At 43.9% G+C, this 17,046-nt stretch overlaps 1 pseudogene; it reads right to left on the reverse strand.

Moving 5' to 3' along the window:
* Positions 1-4,139: 4,139 nt before the first annotated feature.
* Positions 4,140-17,046, reverse strand: part of LOC136335545 (mitotic spindle assembly checkpoint protein MAD2A pseudogene) — a 54,953-nt pseudogene continuing 42,046 nt past the window's right edge.

The following is a 17,046-nucleotide window of genomic DNA, read 5'->3' on the forward strand; positions in this document are numbered from 1 at the left end:
AATAGGCATATGAGAAAATGTTCAACATCAGAGAAATGCAAATTAAAACCACAATGAGATATCACCTCACACCAGTCAGAATGGCGCTCACTAACAAAACAACACATAATAAGTGCTGGTGAGGGTGTGGAGAAAAGGGAACCCTCCTGCACTGCTGGTGAGAATGCAGACTGGTACAGCCACTGTGGAAAACAGTATGGAGATTCCTCAAAAAATTACAAATGCAACTGCCTTTTGACTCAGCCATCCCACTTTTAGGAATATATTCTAAGAACACCACATCACTGATTCAAAAGAAGATATGCACCCCCATGTTTATTGCAGCATTGTTTACAATAACCAAGATCTGGAAACAGCCCAACTGTCTGTCAGTGAACGAGTGGATTAAAAAGCTGTGGTACATATCACAATGGAATACTACACGGATGTGAAAAGGAAGGAAATCTTACCTTTTGCTATGGCATAGATGGGCCTGGAGATTATTATGCTAAGTGAAATAATCCATGCAGAGAAAGAAAAAAATCATATGATCTCACTTATATGTGGGATCTAATAAACAGGTTGAACTGAGGAACGGAATAGAGCAGAGGCAGGGTCATGGGGAGCAGAGAGACAGCTGTCAGAGGGAAGGGGGATGAGAGGATGGGTCAGAGAAGGTGAAGAGATTAGTGAAATTATATATATGTAACACATAGATACAGATAACAAGACAGCAAATCCCAAAGGGAAGGGGGGAGAAAACTAAGTGGAGGAGGACAAAAAGGGTATAATGGAGGGCAACGGAATGGGGGGTGAGGGTATTATATTGAGTGGGACACTTGAATCCATGTTAACACAATAAATTAAAATTAATAAAAGTTTTTTAAAAATCAACCAATAAATGCATACATAAGTGAAACAAGTCAATGTCTCTCTCTAAAATCAATAAGTAAAATTTTTATAAAAGAAAAAATAATACTATGACCAATGTCAGAGAATTTACTGCCCATGTTTTCTTTTAGGAATTTTATGGTTTCAGGTCTTAGATTTAGGTCTTTAATCCATTTTGAGTTTACTTTTGTATGTGGTATATGAAAGTGATCTAATTTCATTTTTTGCATGTATCTCTCCAATTTTCCTAATACCTCTTATTGAATAGACTGTATTATCTAATTGTATATCCTTACATCCTTTGTCAAATATTAATTGATTATATAGGCATGGGTGTATTTCTGGGCTTTCTACTCCATTCCATTGATATATGTGTCTATTTTTATACTAGTAGCATGCTGTTTTTATTACTATAGCCTTGTAGTATAGTTTGATATAAGGTAGTGTGATACCTCCACCTTTGTTCTTTTTCAGGATTGCTGTGCCTATTCAGAGTCTTTTGTGGCTCCATATAAATTTTAGAATTATTCGTTCTAATTCTGTAATACATGAAATTAGTATTTTGGTAAGAATTGCATTTAATCTATATATTGCTTTAGGTAGTATAGACATTTTAATGATGTAATTCTTCCTATCTATGAGTATGGTACATGCTTTCATTTATTTGTATCTTCATTTTTTTTCTTCAAAGTCTTACAATTTTCTGACTGCAGGTCTCTTCCCTTCTTGGTTAAATTTATTCTTGGATATTTTACTTTTTTGATGCAATTGTAAACAAGATTGATTTCTTAATTTCTCTTTCTGATAGTTTTTGGTGTATAAAAATGCAACCAATTCCTGAGTGTTAATTTTGTATTTTGCTACTTTACTGAATTTATCAGGCGTAATCATTTCTGGTGGAATTTTTAGGGTACCCTTTGTATAGTATCATGCCATCTATGAATAATGACAGTTTTATTTATTTCTTTTTTAATTGTGATGCCTTTTATTTCTTCTAGTGTGATTGCTGTGGCTAGGACTTTCAATACTGTGTTGAATGAAAGTGGTGGAGTTGGACATCCTTGTCTTCTTCCTCATCTTAATGAAAATGCTTTTAGCTTGAGCTGTTGTATCAGAACAACGAGAAGCAAATGTCTTGCCACACAATCACAAAACCAAATTAGGTAATTAAGGAGCCTTTATTAGCTAGCTGTGCATGCGGACCACAAGGAGGCCGAAGCCCTTCAAGTTAATGCGGTCCAGAGCACAGTTTGGAGTTAGGTTTTATAGGCAGAATTACATACTGATGGAGGAATGGGGAGGGGAGAAAGCATAGCAGTAAAACAGAGCAGTGAAACACACTGTCTTACAATGTTTATCTATAGGGTTAATTCAGGGAGAAACATTCTGGGAACACCTGCAACCTTGCAAAGCTAACCCAAGGCCACAGTCTGGGAGACCAGCCTCCAGGCCAGGAATAGGGAGTCTTTTCAGAAAAAGTAAGTTCTGCTAAAAGTCTCTTTGTTTTAGAGAAAATAAATTTTGCCAAAAATTATTTCTGTTAAGAGCCTTTCTTTGCCTGGCCTGTGATGGCACAGTAGATGAAGCATCGACCTGGAATGCTGAGGTTGCTGGTTCAAAACCCCAGACTTGCCTGGTTAAGGCACACATGGGAGTTGATGCTTCCTGCTCTCCCCACCCCATTCTCTCTATCTCTTTCCTCTCTTTCTCTCTCCAGTAAAAATGAATAAATAAAATCTAAAAAAAAAAAAAAGAACCTTTCTTTGCCACACTTCAGAGCATGGTATTAGTTACTGTATGTATGGTGTTTGTCATATATGGCCTTTATTATGTTACGTTCTATTTCCATTTTGCTGAGAGGTTTTATCCTAAATGTTTTATTAAAACATACATATTTAACCATATTTATAATTGTCATTTAAAACTTAACTTTATAAACCACAAGAGACATTTATTTATGTGTGTATGTATGTATGTATGTGAGAGGAGGGGAGATAGAGAGACAGACTCCTGCATGTGCCCCAACCAGGATCCACCTGGCAACCTCTGTCTGGGGCTGATGCTCGGACTAACGGAGCTATCCTCAGCCCCTGGGCTGATGCTTGAACTAATAGAGCCACTGGCTGAGGGAGGAGAAGAGAGAGAAAAGGGTGAGAGGGAGGTGTAAGAGAAGCAGATTCTCTTGTGTGTCCTAACTGGGGATCAAACCTGGGATGTCTGCAGGCTGAGCTGACACTCTATCCACTGTGCAAACTGGCTAAGGCCACACAAAGACATTTTTAAGATTTCTGTATCACTGGAATTTTAAGCAGTAAAAATAGCAATAGCTTTGTAGGTGTAAGTTATATACATTAAAATAGAATAACTGGAGATTTTTTTTCCAGTATAAAAACTATAAAAATGAAATAAATGGCAAAAGGACCTAATAGCAATATTTTGTTATTGTGGATTATCAGTCATGTTCGGACCTAAACAAAGAGTCTGATTATTTAGACTTTTTTTCTCTTTTTTTGACAGACACAGAGCGAGTCAGAGAGAGGGACAGATAGGGACAGACAGACAGGAAGGGAGAGAGATGAAAAGCATCAATTCTTTGTTGCAGCTCCTTAGTTGTTCAATGATTGCTTTCTCATATGTGCCTTGACTGGGAGGCTACAGCAGAGCGATTGACCCCTTGCTCAAGCCAGTGATCTTGGGCTTCAAGCCAGTGACCTTTGGGCTCAAGTCAGGTCATGTCGATGATCCCACACTCAAGCCAGCAATTCTGTGCTCAAGCTGGTGAGCCTGAGCTCAAGTCGGATGAACCTGCACTCAAGATGGTGTCCTTGGGGTTTTGAACCTGGTCCTCTGCATCCCAGTTCACTGTGCCACTGCCTGGTCAGTGTGACTATTCAGACTTCTTTTGCTTTATTTTGTACTTATCTACAATATATTCTGAGTCAAGCTACCTGACCACAAGGTCTGATTTAGGAAGGTATTTAGCTTTATAGCAAAAGTTTTTTCATCTACAGTTACCACCTTAAAAAAAATTGACATTATAATGCTGATGTAATCTGCCAGTTCCCTCTTAAACAGTGTGCAAAAAAATTATGTCACTCTTATGGAAAGTCAAACAGGTAAAAATAGAACAATTATGCACAATTCAGTAAAGTATAATGTTAAACTTTCCCCACCTAAATATTCTCAGTGAAATATAAAACATGAGCTAAAGATGATTTGGTTCCAGGAAATACATATTTGAGAATGACGTTATTGTTCCTGTCTCATCATCAGGCATGAATAAGGATTTTGTAGGCGATCAAGCTGTGTATGTTGTGGATTGTAGTAGTGAGGGAATGTGAACAGACTTGTGCAGAATTGGTCATGAACTGTGTGGTTCTGACTCTTCCAACTTTTCAGGTATAACCGTGTCTTTGTCTAGATCAGTAGATCAAATGAACAAGAAACTCAACAGCAGCAGAAATGTCATTTGTCTGATCACTGAGTAGATTTCATATTGGGTCGCTCTCTAAGAACTTTCTCTGGGTGTGCTGTCATCCCTGGCAGTCTTGTTATACTTAATATCAAACTGCCATCTTGTAAGGGTCTCACCACTTTGAATATTTGAGATGACTATCACAAGTGTCTGAATTGGACACTTGGATAACCAATCTTTTGCTTGTTCCACCACATTATTTATGTATTTCATGAGCTCAGAATCAGTAGTTACAAGTGAGGTGAGTCCATATTATGCAGTTGAGTAAAGGTTTCAGAAGGATGTATGCCATGATGATATAAAATGCTGTTCATGCCAAGTGATGCCACGATTTTGGAGCTCTCATGCACAGTGATGTTTTGCTCTCAGGCAAGCTGCCATGCTGTGGCCAGGCCCACAGACAGCAATCACATGGCTTTGCAGCAGCTTCTTGTCACTGGTTTCAAAAGTAACAACCAAAAATATTCTTGTTTCTTGAAGTAAGCCTGTATTGCTATGAATTTCCCTCTTAGGACTGCCTTTGCTGTGTCCCATAGATTTTGCGTGCGGTCATTGTGTTTTCATTTTCATTTGTCTCAAAGTATATTTTGATTTTGATTTTTCCCCTTGGTCTCATTAGTAACCCATTCACTATTTAGTGGCATGTTATTTAGCTTTCATGTATTTGTGTTTTTTCAGGTTTTTTTTTTTTTAATTAGTTCTTTTTTTAAATTTTATTCATTTTTTAGAGAGGAGGGGGGGGGAGGAGCTGGAAGCATCAACTCTCATATGTGCCTTGACCAGGCAAGCCCAGGGTTTCAAACCGGCGACCTCAGCATTTCCAGGTCGACGCTTTATCCACTGGGCCACCACAGGTCAGGCCGGGTTTTTTTTTTTCTTATAATTGATGTCTAGTTTCATACCATTGTGGTTTAAGAAGATGCTTGATGATTTCAAGCTTCTTATATTTTGTTTTGTGGCCTAACATGTGGTATGTCCTGGAAAGTGTTCCATGTGCTCTTGAACAAAAATGTATAGTCTGCTGCTTTGGGGTGAAATGCTCTAAAGATATCAATTAAATCCATCTGGTCTAATGTGTCATTTAAGGCCTCTGTTTCCTTATTGATTTTCTGTCTGGAAGATCTATCCATTAGTGACAATGGGATGTTAAAATCTTCTACTATAACTGTATTACTGTTAGTCTAATCTCTGCCTTTATGTTCATTAATATTTGCTTTATATATTTAAGTGCTTCTATGTTTGGTGCATAAATATTTACAAGAGTTATATCCTGTTGTTGGATCAGTTCCTTTATCATTATGAAATGTCCTTATTTGTCTCTTTTTATAGCCTTTGTTTTAAAGTCTATTTTGCCTATATAAGTATTGCTACCCCAGCTTTTTTTTTTCATTTGAATGAAATATCTTTTTCTATCTCTTTACTTTCAGTATCTGTGTTTGTGTCGTTTGATCTGAAGTGAGTCTGTTGTAGACAGCATATATATGGATCTTATTTTCTTATCCATTCAGCTACTTTATGCTTTTTGATTGAAGCATTTAATCCATTTACATTTAAAGTGATTATTAATAGATATGCAGTTATTGTCATTTTATACTGCTCACAAAAATTAGGGGATATTTCAAAATGAATATAAAGTGATAAAATATCCCTTAATTTTTGTGAGCAGTTATACATATTTATGCTCCTTTTTTTCTTCTTGAAGAAGTCTTTTTAACATTTCTTGTTTGGTGGTGATGAACTCTTTTAACTTTTCTTGTCTGGGAAGCTCTTTATCTGTCCTTCAATTTTAAATGATAGCATTGCTGGGTAGAGTAATCTTGGTTGTAAGTCCTTGTTTTTCATCACTTTGAATATTTCTTGCCAGTCCCTTCTGGCCTGAAATGTTTCTATTGAGAAATCAGATATTAGTCTCATGGGAGCTCCCTTATAGGTAACCAATTGCTTTTCTCTTGCTGTGTGTAAGATTCTCTTTGTCTCTAACCTTTGGAATTTTAATTACAATGTGTCTTGGTGTGGGCCTCTTTGGGTTCATCTTGTTTAGGACTCTCTGCTTCCTGGGCTTGTATGTCTGTTTCCTTTACCAGGTTAAGGAAGTTTTCTGTTATTATTTTTTCAAATAGATTTTCAATTCCCTACTCTCTCTCTTTTCCTGTGGTACCCCCACGATGTGAATGTTGGTGTGCCTGAGTTGTCCCAGAGGCTCCTTACACTATCTTCATTTTTTTGGATTCTTTTTTTCTTTTCTGATTGGGTGTTTCTTGCTTTCTTATATCCAAAATTGCTGAGTTGGTTCTTGGCATCATGTACTCTACTGTTGATTCCCAGTAAATTATTCTACATTTCAGTTAGTGTATCCTTCATTTCTGATTGATTCTTTTTTACGGTTTCTATGTGTTTTTCATGCTGTTAAAGTTCTTGCTAAGTTACTTTTGTGTTTTGATCAGCACTGATTTACTTTTGATTTCGGAGTGACAGAGGAAGAGAGAGAGAGAGAGAGAGAGAGAGAGAGAGAGAGAGAAACACCAAGCTGTTGGACCATCCATTCATGCATTCATTGGCTGACTCCTGTATGTGACTTGACCTAGGATTGAATCCACAACCTTGGCGTATTGAGATGATGTTCTAACCAACCAAGCTATCTGGCTAGGGCTGCAGTTATTTACTTCTGGACTCTGGCTTATCTTCCTGTAAGATAAGTCAGGGTTAATAGTGATGCATGGAGGTTTCCCAGAGCCTCAGAATACATTAAGCTACTTGGATTCATAATAAAGAATTTCAGGTAACCTGCCATAATTTGCAAACCCTAGTTTGTGTGACCCATGGAGGAGAGAAGACTGCAGAGCAGGGGACGGGCACTTATTCTGAAGTGATGACTCCAATTCAGCTGCAGCCTGGCCAGGCACAGGAAATACAGCTCATGCTGCCCCCTGGTGGACTAGAGTCAGATGAGGAGAGTGTAGGGTGTGTGGCTCTGAGGAGGGAGCTGAAGGACAGCCACCAGGATTCCTGTACAAACTCATTTTCCCATACTGCAGATGCCACTTGTTGCAGGAATCAAAGGAGGACAAAAACACCCAGACAACTTGATAAAGGAAGTAGGATTTATTTAGCCAGCAGAGCAGCGTGAGCCCAAAACAGGCAACAAAACACTTGCTCCCCGAAGTTAGATCTCTTACGTCTTATGTACCTGTACAGCTTTAGCTTTCATGTGACAAATGCCTGATTTCTATGACTTCTTAAGTGTTAGGGAGGGGAAGAAGAGAGTGGCTGGAGAGTCTGTTTTTGATAACCCTATCACTCATTCTTCTTGCTGGAGCTGCAAGTTCATTTCAAGGAACTGATAACAAGCAAGGTCTACAGCTGTATTTTGTTATTTTTTAAACTTTTCTGTCTGACTTTATTCCCTCGATCTTGAACACTGAGGTCACAGGCTGGAGCGTAAGACCCCTGGAGCGTAAGACATTGCAGGCCCTCCTCTCCTCTGCATTCTTCTGATTTCTCCTCCTTCAATCTTACTTGCTCACTAAATTCCCTGAAGTTCTCACTAAGTTCCTTGGGCATCCTTATAACCATTGTTTTGAATTCCGTATCTGGTAGTTTGCTTGTCTCTATTTCACTTAGTTGTTTTTCTGGAGATTTTTTTTTATTCTTTCATCTAAGCCGTGTTTCTTTGTCTCCTCATTTTAGCTGCTTCCTTGTGTTTGTTTCTTTGTATAAGGTAGAGCTGCTATGTCTCTGACTTGGTAGAGTGGCCTTGTGTAATAGGTGTTCCATAAGGCCCAGTGGGACAGGCTTCCTAGTTATCCAAGCAGCTCCTGGTATGACCTTGTGTGAACTGTGTGCACTGTCCTATTGTAATTGAGCCTTGGTTACTGTCGGTGTCACTGGAAGGGATTGACCTTCAGGCCAATCAGCTGCAAGGACCAGCTGCGACTACAGCAGAGGAACTGTTGTGCAGGAGTTCACCCTACAGAGCAGAACTTGCTCCAGCGTGGCTCTGGGGCTTGCCTGGTCCGTCCCTTGAGTGTGTCACTTGTGAGAATGATAGGGTTGTAATCAGGTCTGGTCTGAAGCTGTCCACTGGATACACTGGCTCTGGGAACTCCTGGGAGGTACAAGGTCAGCACTGCCTGTGACCTGCCTGGGGCCAGGCAGCACAAGCTACAGAGTGATGTGCGGATAACTGCTAGTTGTGCTGGGCTTGGTGGTTACCAGGAGAGGCCAAGCTGTGAACCAAGGCAAGCAGCCACTAGTGCCCAGCCTGGGGCCACTTAGCAAGAGGTATAAGGTATGCAGAGGTCAGATGCTACTTGTTTGAGAGATTTTAGTAAATTCTGAAGCCTAAGGCAAGAGAGGCCATTTATATGGAAAAGCCACTGGAAACAGCATCGGGTGAATCTACAGGCAGGAGTCCCAGGGCATTACCTGAATAGACAAACAGGGTTAGCTAGGTTGATGGAGACTCAGATATGGCACCCGCCTGCTGGCTCTGTGGGACAAGGGCTCAGGCAAGGAACAATGACTTCTGCCAGCACTTCTGCCTGGGAGAGAGCTACCCTCCTACTTTTGCCCTGATGCCAGACAGCTAAGTTCTTCCCTGTTGTAAAGCCAGTAGTCACAGCCACCATCACAGTCGTCTGGCCCATGCAGGTTCACATTGGATTCTGACAGTCGGTAATGAAACAACGGAGCCAAAAGCTGGTGGGCTGTCATCTTTCATCCTAACTTGCACCCTGTGGGCAAGTAAAAACACACACTGGGCTCCAAAACCCACTCATTCAGTGCTCACAAAGCTACTGACTTATCCGAGTTTCCTAGGATCAAAGGTTTCTAGCTCACCAGCCTTATTCACCTCTGTTCCCCATCTCCTTCTCTCTGCACAAACTGGCTTCTCCTTCAGCACTCCACCATCTTGGCTGCTTCTTATCTCCTCCACATGGCCTTTCTTTGCTTTCCTTTCTCTGCTCTCTCCTCTAATGCTAATTTCAGGAACCGAGAGAGCAAGCTTCCGGTCTGCCCCACTTTATAGTATAGAAATCAAAACCTTTAATCCAATATACAAACAAGGAAGTCTCTGATACAAAGTCACTTATCTGAGACATAATGGGATTCTTCATGAGAGTGCACCACCCATATCATGCAGTCAGTCAAGGGTTTGGGGAAAAGTTTAGTCTTAAAACTAAGCCTTAGGCTATAACGACCCGGCCTGCTTACAGCCTGTCCCCCACATCCAATGCAAACTATAAGCAAGCAAACATATATATCATATTTACAAACTTATTTGACCAACACCCGTATATCCCTGGTTCCTGTGAAATTGGTGCCCCAGCGCTGGAGCTCAGAGAGAGTGAATCTGAGTAATTCTATGTGCGGGCCCTTTAAGAGGATCTTCCTGGGACTTCAGGAGCGTACATCCTCCTCAGCCACAATCCCTGCTGGTTTTTACAGACAGAAGTTGTGGGGACTTCTCTTCCCAGCACTGGAACCCCGGTCTGTGGGCCTGGTCTAGAGTTGGGACCCCTCACTCCTCAGTGGAGACTTCCAAAGCTGAGATACCCCTTCTGACTTTTATTCACCATATGTGAGAACCAGTTTGTTCTGTGTCTCTGCTCCTACTACCGTCTCAATGTGGCTTCTTCTTTACATCCTTAGTTCAGCTAGCTTTCAGGTGGTTTTGAATGATGGTTGTTCCATAGTTTAGTTGTAGTTTTCATGTGGTCAAGGGAGGTTCTGAACACTGTTTACCTACGCTACCATCTTGACCAGAACCCCCTTACTGGTTATTTTTTATGGCTTCTATGTCCTTTTCATATGCTTCCTATCACTTTGTTGAAGTTCTCAGTTAGTCCTTTGAGCATCCTTTTAACCAGTGTTTTGAACTCTGCATCTAATAGATTGATTATCTCTACAGTATTTTGTTTGGTTTTGTTCTGTTCTTTCATTGGGACATGTTTCTTAGTTTCCTTATTTTGCCTGCCTCCTTATGTTTGTGTCTATTTATTAGGTAGAGCTTCTGTCTTCCTGTCTTGAAAGAGTGGCGGTTTGTCGTAGGTGTCTGTGGGGCCCAGTGGAGCAGTCTCCCTGATCACCTGAGCCAGGTGCCCCAAGAGTGTCCCTTGTGTGGGTTGTGTGTGTCCTCCTGTTGTAGCTGGGTCTTGATTGCTGCTGGCACGTTTGTACACTTGTGAGTGGGGATGACTCTCAGGCCAACTGGCTGTGAGTATTGGCCGTGACCACCATGTATCGAGCTGACCCCATGGAGCCCTCAGCGAGCTCTGGTGCCTGCCGAGACCACCCTTTGGGTGTGCTGCTGGTTGAGCTAATCAGGAGGTGCTCTGTTGTGGTATAAAGCTAGCCACCAAGTGTGCTGTTCTGGGGCCTCTTGGGAGAGGCTCTGGTATAGCCAAGGTCAGCCTTTGCCTATGAATTCCTCAGTGGTTCCTGGTGGGAGCTACAAAGCGATCTGTAGTTGGTAGCTGCCCATGCTGGGCCTGGAGGCATGTGGGAGAGGTCATGCTAGAAACCAAGGCCAGCTACTATCAATACAGGGAGTGCATTGTATTGGGGCCCCTGAGACCTGCTTTGGCCTGCCTGCTCATAAGGATCTTTAAAACAGGGTGGGCCTGACTAGGCAGTGGCACAGTGGATAGAGCATTGAACTGGGATGTAGAGGACCCAAGTTTGAAACCCCGAGGTTGCTGGCTTGAGTGTAGGATTGTAAACATGACTCTATAGTCATTGGCTTGAGCCCAGGGGTCGCTGGTTTGGAGCCCAGGGTCGCTGGCTTGAGCAAGGGGTCACTCGCTCTGCTGTAGCCTCCTGGTCAAGGCACATGTGAGAAAGCAATCAATGAACAACTAAGGTGCTGCAATGAAGAATTCATGCTTCTCATTTCTCTCCCTTCCTGTCAGCCTGTCCCTCTATCTCTCTGTCTCTCTCTATCTCTGGCACAGAAAAAAAAATTAAAAAAAAAGCAATGGTGGGAATTGGGTCATGGAGCTACTAGTGGATGAGAGGCTGAACTTACTCCATCTTGTCCACCTAGGCCCCAGCAATGCCCACAGTATGCCAAGCACCATGCTGGGATAGGGGGGAAACAGAGATGAACAAGATGGAGTCCCTGCTCTCAGTGGCTGAGAGTCTCACGTGGTTGCCTGTGTGTCCATACATGGGACCTACGAGGGCAGCAGAAGCTCGAGATGCACAGAGGAGGGATAATTCAGCTCTGACTGAGTGCTTTCTGGTGGGGTGAGGATTTTAGCATGTGGTTCTGGGTTGTTGGGAACATCACCTCTGTGTGGATGTAGCTGGCACAGAAGGAACAGTGGCTCTGTTGGGAGAGGGGGTGCTGTTACTAACCCACCTAACTTAGTTGGCAAGAGAGCCCAGAGCAGTGGAATTTAACTACAAAGGGGGCAAGCTGTCTTCCAGAGGGTGGGTGTTTCTCTAAGAGTTTGGTTCTTATTTGGCAGGAAGTGGGGTCTCTGGGAAGATGGATGCGGAGCAGGGAGGAGGATCCAGGTAAGAACAGAAAGGCCCAGAGGGAGATGGGCAGTGGGTGGCAGCATCAGGAAGGCCTGTTCAGTGGAACTGCTGTTTATGTGGGGTGAGGGACAGCCAGCTCGCTGGCCCTCTAGTTAGGCTCCCTACCTGCATTTAGAGCAGGGAAGATACACAGACCTCTACCCCTTGACTCAACATCCCCGACTACAGCCTGATGTCAGGGCTTAAGTTAGGCTTGTGGCTCTGGGTGCAGCAGGAGAGACAGGCATGGGCTTTGACTCCACCTTTTTTCTCAGAAGTGGTGACCAGGGTGGTGGGCACAGGCATGGACCCAGAGCAGAGCTGGGGTTCACTGGACCACCCTCAAAACCCATCTCTGAAGTCAGGAGCCTGGGGGCAGAAGCCCTGCGTCTCTCTCCTGGCCACCCCTGTGCCACCAGCAGATGCCTGGGGGAGGGGTGGTCAGATCTGAACCCCTGGGACCCATAGAGCACTGGTCAGGCCAGCAGCCCCCTCCCCAACCAGACTCTCCACTTCCTGCTCCCTCAGGTGCTCCACTATGTCAGTCCACAGTTGCCATAGGACCCCCAGGTGTCTAAAGGGTGCCTGACCCTAGCTCCCTGACAAGATGGGTCATGGGGCAGGGAACAGAGACGGGCCAGGCCCCCAGCCTGGGATCATAATGCCTCCCTTCCCCAGGGACCCAGAGCCTCCATCTGGGCTCTTCCCATGAATCCCATTGCCTGGTCCCACCCTCCGCTCCTCGCTCCCCTGCATTCTCCCATCTTTCCAGCCACCTGGTCGTGACCTCCTTCCCTTCCACGTCCAGCCCATTCTGCACCAGTTTCCCTAACCCTGCCCTGTGCCCCCTCCTTCCATCTGCTCTTGCTCTCCGCGCAGTGTACTATCTGTCTTCATGTCCTCCTGGACTAAAACCCGTCTGTGGCTTCCATTGCCCTGCGAACAAAACTGTGCTTCTGACCAGCGCCTGCCAACCTCACCCTCTCCTTCACCCCTCTCCCACCCCATTCTTGCTCTCTACCACCTTGAGATGCTGAGATGTGGCATGAGGAGGTTAGAGTAGTGAGCCACGTGTCCAAAACCACATTAAGTGGAACAGTGGCCGTATCTATCCAGAGAGGATGGGTTGTGCCCTGAATGTGGGTGTCATGTGGAACCCTTTGAGAAGCGCTGCCTATGTTCCACCTCCTGGACATTCACAGGACACTTTGGTCCCTGTTAGAGGCTGAGACGGTCCTGTAGGAAAGACGTCTACCTCGCTTTATGTCACCTAGAGCTTCCCAGAGTGTTTGCCTATAAACAAGGACATCTATGAACAGCTCTAGCAACTTAGTTTCTCTGGGCTGCTGCTTGGAAAACACTGGATGGGCCCTAAAGTGTAGTGTCCTGTACTCTCCAGCTCCCTGGGTTTCCAGTGAGGGGGGTTGTATGGCCAGGGGCCACCATCATGGTCATTCACATGCAGGTTCTCATTGAATTTGGGCAGACCGTAAAGAAACAGCGGAGTCGGAGGATGGTGGGCCATTCTGTTTATTGGTGTCTCATCAAGACAGGCAAGCCACAACAGAAGCCAAGAGAAAAGCAGAAAACTTGCTTTTCCCATAGAGGACAAGGGATCAGGGAGGCGTCTGCAATGCTGATAGCAGAAACCAAGAGAGAGTGAGAGCCCCTGGTCTATCTCATTTTTTTTTTAATTTTTATTTTTTGTACTTTTCTGAAGTTGGAAACAGGGAGGCAGTCAGACAGACTCCCATATGCGCCCGACCAGGATCCACCCAGCATGCCACCAGGGGGCAATGCTCTGCCCACCTGGGGCTTCGCTCTGCTGCAACCAGAGCCATTCCAGTGCCTGAGGCAGAGGCCACAGAGCCATCCTCAGCACCCGGGCCAACTCTGCTCCAATGGAGCCTTGGCTGCGGGAGGGGAAGCGAGAAACAGAGAGGAAGGAGAGGGGGAGGGGTGGAGAAACAGATGGGCGCTTCTCCTGTGTGCCCTGGCCGGGAATCGAACCTGGGATTTCTGCACGCCAGGCTGATGCTCTACCACTGAGCCAACCGTATCTCATTTTTTTATAAATAAATTTTTATTAATTTTAATGGGGTGACATAAATAAATCAGGGTACATATATTCAAAGAAAACATGTCCAGGTTATCTTGTCATTCAGTTATGTTGCATACCCATCACCCAAAGTCAGATTGTCCTCCGTCACCTTCTATCTAGTTTTCTTTGTGCCCCTCCCTCTCCCCTCCCCCTCTTCCTCCTTCCCTCCCTCCCTCCCTCCCCCCGTAACCACCACACTCTTGTCCATGTCTCTTAGTCTCATTTTTATGTCCCACCAATGTATAGAATCATGCAGTTCTTGGTTTTTTCTGATTTACTTATTTCACTCCGTATAATGTTATCAAGATCCCACCATTTTGTTGTAAATGATTCGATGTCATCATTTCTTATGGCTAAGTAGTATACCATAGTGTATATATGCCACATCTTCTTTATCCAGTCTTCTATTTTTTTTTACAGTGATTAAAGCCTTTAAGCAAACTCTTGGCCAATACAGCAAGAATCCATAAAAGAGTAGTGTCCTTAACATGTTCACCAAGTACAAGTTGGCCCCAACGCCATTCCAAATCCCTGCAAATGCAACCCAACCCCAGTTCAGATCGTTAGGAGCTGTCACAGGAGCAGGAGTCCAGGAAAAGTCCACATCCAGGAAAAGTCTGCATGGCACTGGGATTGTCACAATTCTATACTTTGCAGCTCACGTTCAAGTCCCAAAGACCGCTGCTTCGAGCTGGTAATGATTCAGGTAGACTGGAAAAGCCATCTGCAGCATGTGTGGAGATGGAGCTCCTGTTCTCCTCTGCCTGGAGAGATGGGACCAGGTTGCTTTTCCCTGGAGCTCTGCAACTTTGGCATGGTAAAGAGAACCTTGGGATACACTAAGATGGGTGGCAAAGGTAAATTCATAATAGAAGTTGACAAAAGGAGGAAAGAGAGCTCTAAATTAGGAGTAGGTCCCAGCCTGAGATATGAGTGGGGCATTGAGGTAGGAGGAATAAAGGAAACACTATATATTAAACAAAGCAGCAGAAAATAGGACTATCAACACCCACAACAGAGATCTTCAAGGGAAGAATAAAAAACCTGACTATTCAGGCAAGACATAGTTAAGTGGCCCTTGTGCAAATGAGATCAGTTTACCTGCTTCTTGAAAGAAATAGCCTAGGCTCGTCCACATTGTTGTAGATGGGGCCAATGGCCCTGGGCACCTTCAGCCTTCAGTGGCAAACCCCAGCATTCTGGGCAAGGTTAGGTCATAGGTGGCTGGAGCAGGGCTGGAAGAGACTGAACCCTCCCTTAGAGGAGCGAGGGGGAAGCCTACCTTCCAGTGTCCCTTCTTCCTCACAACAAAGGCATGTAAGCCTGGCAGGCTTTAGCTCAATGACCTTCCTATTCACTATTGAAGCAGGACGCAGATGGAATCCTATGAGACCCCCTTTGGGGTGTTGGAGCCTTTAAGGATGTATCCTAAAAGCTGGTAGTTCACCTGGTCTCTATTGGGCTTTTTCTGCCTCTTGGTACCTTAAAAGCCATGCTCAGAAGATCTCGCTGAGGGGTTTGAGGATCCCCATCTGCCTATATAAACCTTTTCCGTATATCTGGAGCTATTTGGAAAAAGACAAAACAGTGTTATTAGCTGGATCAAACAAAAGAAGGTAGACATTTGCAGGAGAAAAAGATTTGGCGTCTCCTGTTCATCAGCATTCAAAAGAAATTTAAAATTTTTTTAGTAAAAAGCACGATATGGTAGACCCGTAGGGGTTCCAGGATATGACTCTCCCCTTTTAAATTTTTTTAAATTGACCTTAAAATATTTGCTGGGTACACTTTAATAATACCTTGACTTTAAAGATTGTAAGAAATACCCATAATTCAAAAGGTTGGGCCCTGGCCGGTTGGCTCAGTGGTAGAGCGTCGGCCTGGCGTGCAGAAGTCCCAGGTTCGATTCCCGGCCAGGGCACACAGGAGAAGTGCCCATCTGCCTCTCCACCCCTCCCCCTCTCCTTCCTCTCTGTCTCTCTCTTCCCCTCCCGCAGCCGAGGTTTCATTGGAGCAAAGATGGCCTGGGCGCTGGGGATGGCTCCTTGGCCTCTGCCCCAGGAGCTAGAGTGGCTCTGGTCGCAACAGACTGACGCCCCGGAGGGGCAGAGCATCACCCCCTGGTGGGCAGAGTGTCGCACCCTGGTGGGTGTGCCGGGTGAATCCCGGTCGGGCGCATGCGGGAGTCTGTCAGACTGTCTCTCCCCGTTTCCAGCTTCAGAAAAATACAAAAAAAAAAAAGGGTTGGACAAAATGCAGTAAATGCTTTTGCTACATATGCAGGAGCATTGTCAGTTTTAACCAGTTTAGGAAATCCAGTAATAGAAAAATGTATACAGACAATGAGCTATAATATTCTTAGCAGCCTCTCCTGTTCTGACAGAGGTTACTATAAATCCAGAATAGGTATCCACTATAACGTGGACATAGGACTGTTTGCCAAATGAAGGTATATGAGTAACATCCATTTGCCAAAGTTGTCCTGGTAGGAGTCCTTGAGGGTTAACTCCAAATGAAGGGACAGATTGTAGTATAGGACCCCTTGGACAAGATTTACCAATCTGCTGTGCTGCTTCCCGAGAAAGTTGAAACTGTTTACATAGGGCTGCAGCGTTCTGGTGATGAATAGTATGAGACTGAATTGCTCGATCTGTCTTGGTTGCTCCAAATAATTTTCTTTTGGATAGCTTGATCAACAAGGGCATTCCCTTGTGCTAAAGCTCCAGGGAGCATGGAGTGAGCTTGAGTATGTCCTATAAAACATGGAGCTCTATGTTGACATACAAGTCTTTGAAGGAGGAACTATTTCAGTTTATCAGCAGTTGTCCCTAAGACAGCAGTCTTTATAGTGAAAACAACCATAAGTAAATATTTGCTGTCCGTATATAGATTAAAGGAGGAATATGCAAATGCTGAAAAGCCATGGCATATAATGGCATATAATTCTAGACTTTGAGCTGATTTTAAGTTGACAGTTTCAGTATAAAGTTGTCCATTGATTTGCAAAAGTGATTTGCCATTTAGTGGAAGTTTCCCAGAGCCATTGTTGTTGATCCTTTGAAAAAAGAAACAACAG

The sequence above is a fragment of the Saccopteryx bilineata genome, chromosome 4 (assembly GCF_036850765.1).
Source record: "Saccopteryx bilineata isolate mSacBil1 chromosome 4, mSacBil1_pri_phased_curated, whole genome shotgun sequence".
Taxonomy (NCBI): Eukaryota; Metazoa; Chordata; class Mammalia; order Chiroptera; family Emballonuridae; genus Saccopteryx; species Saccopteryx bilineata.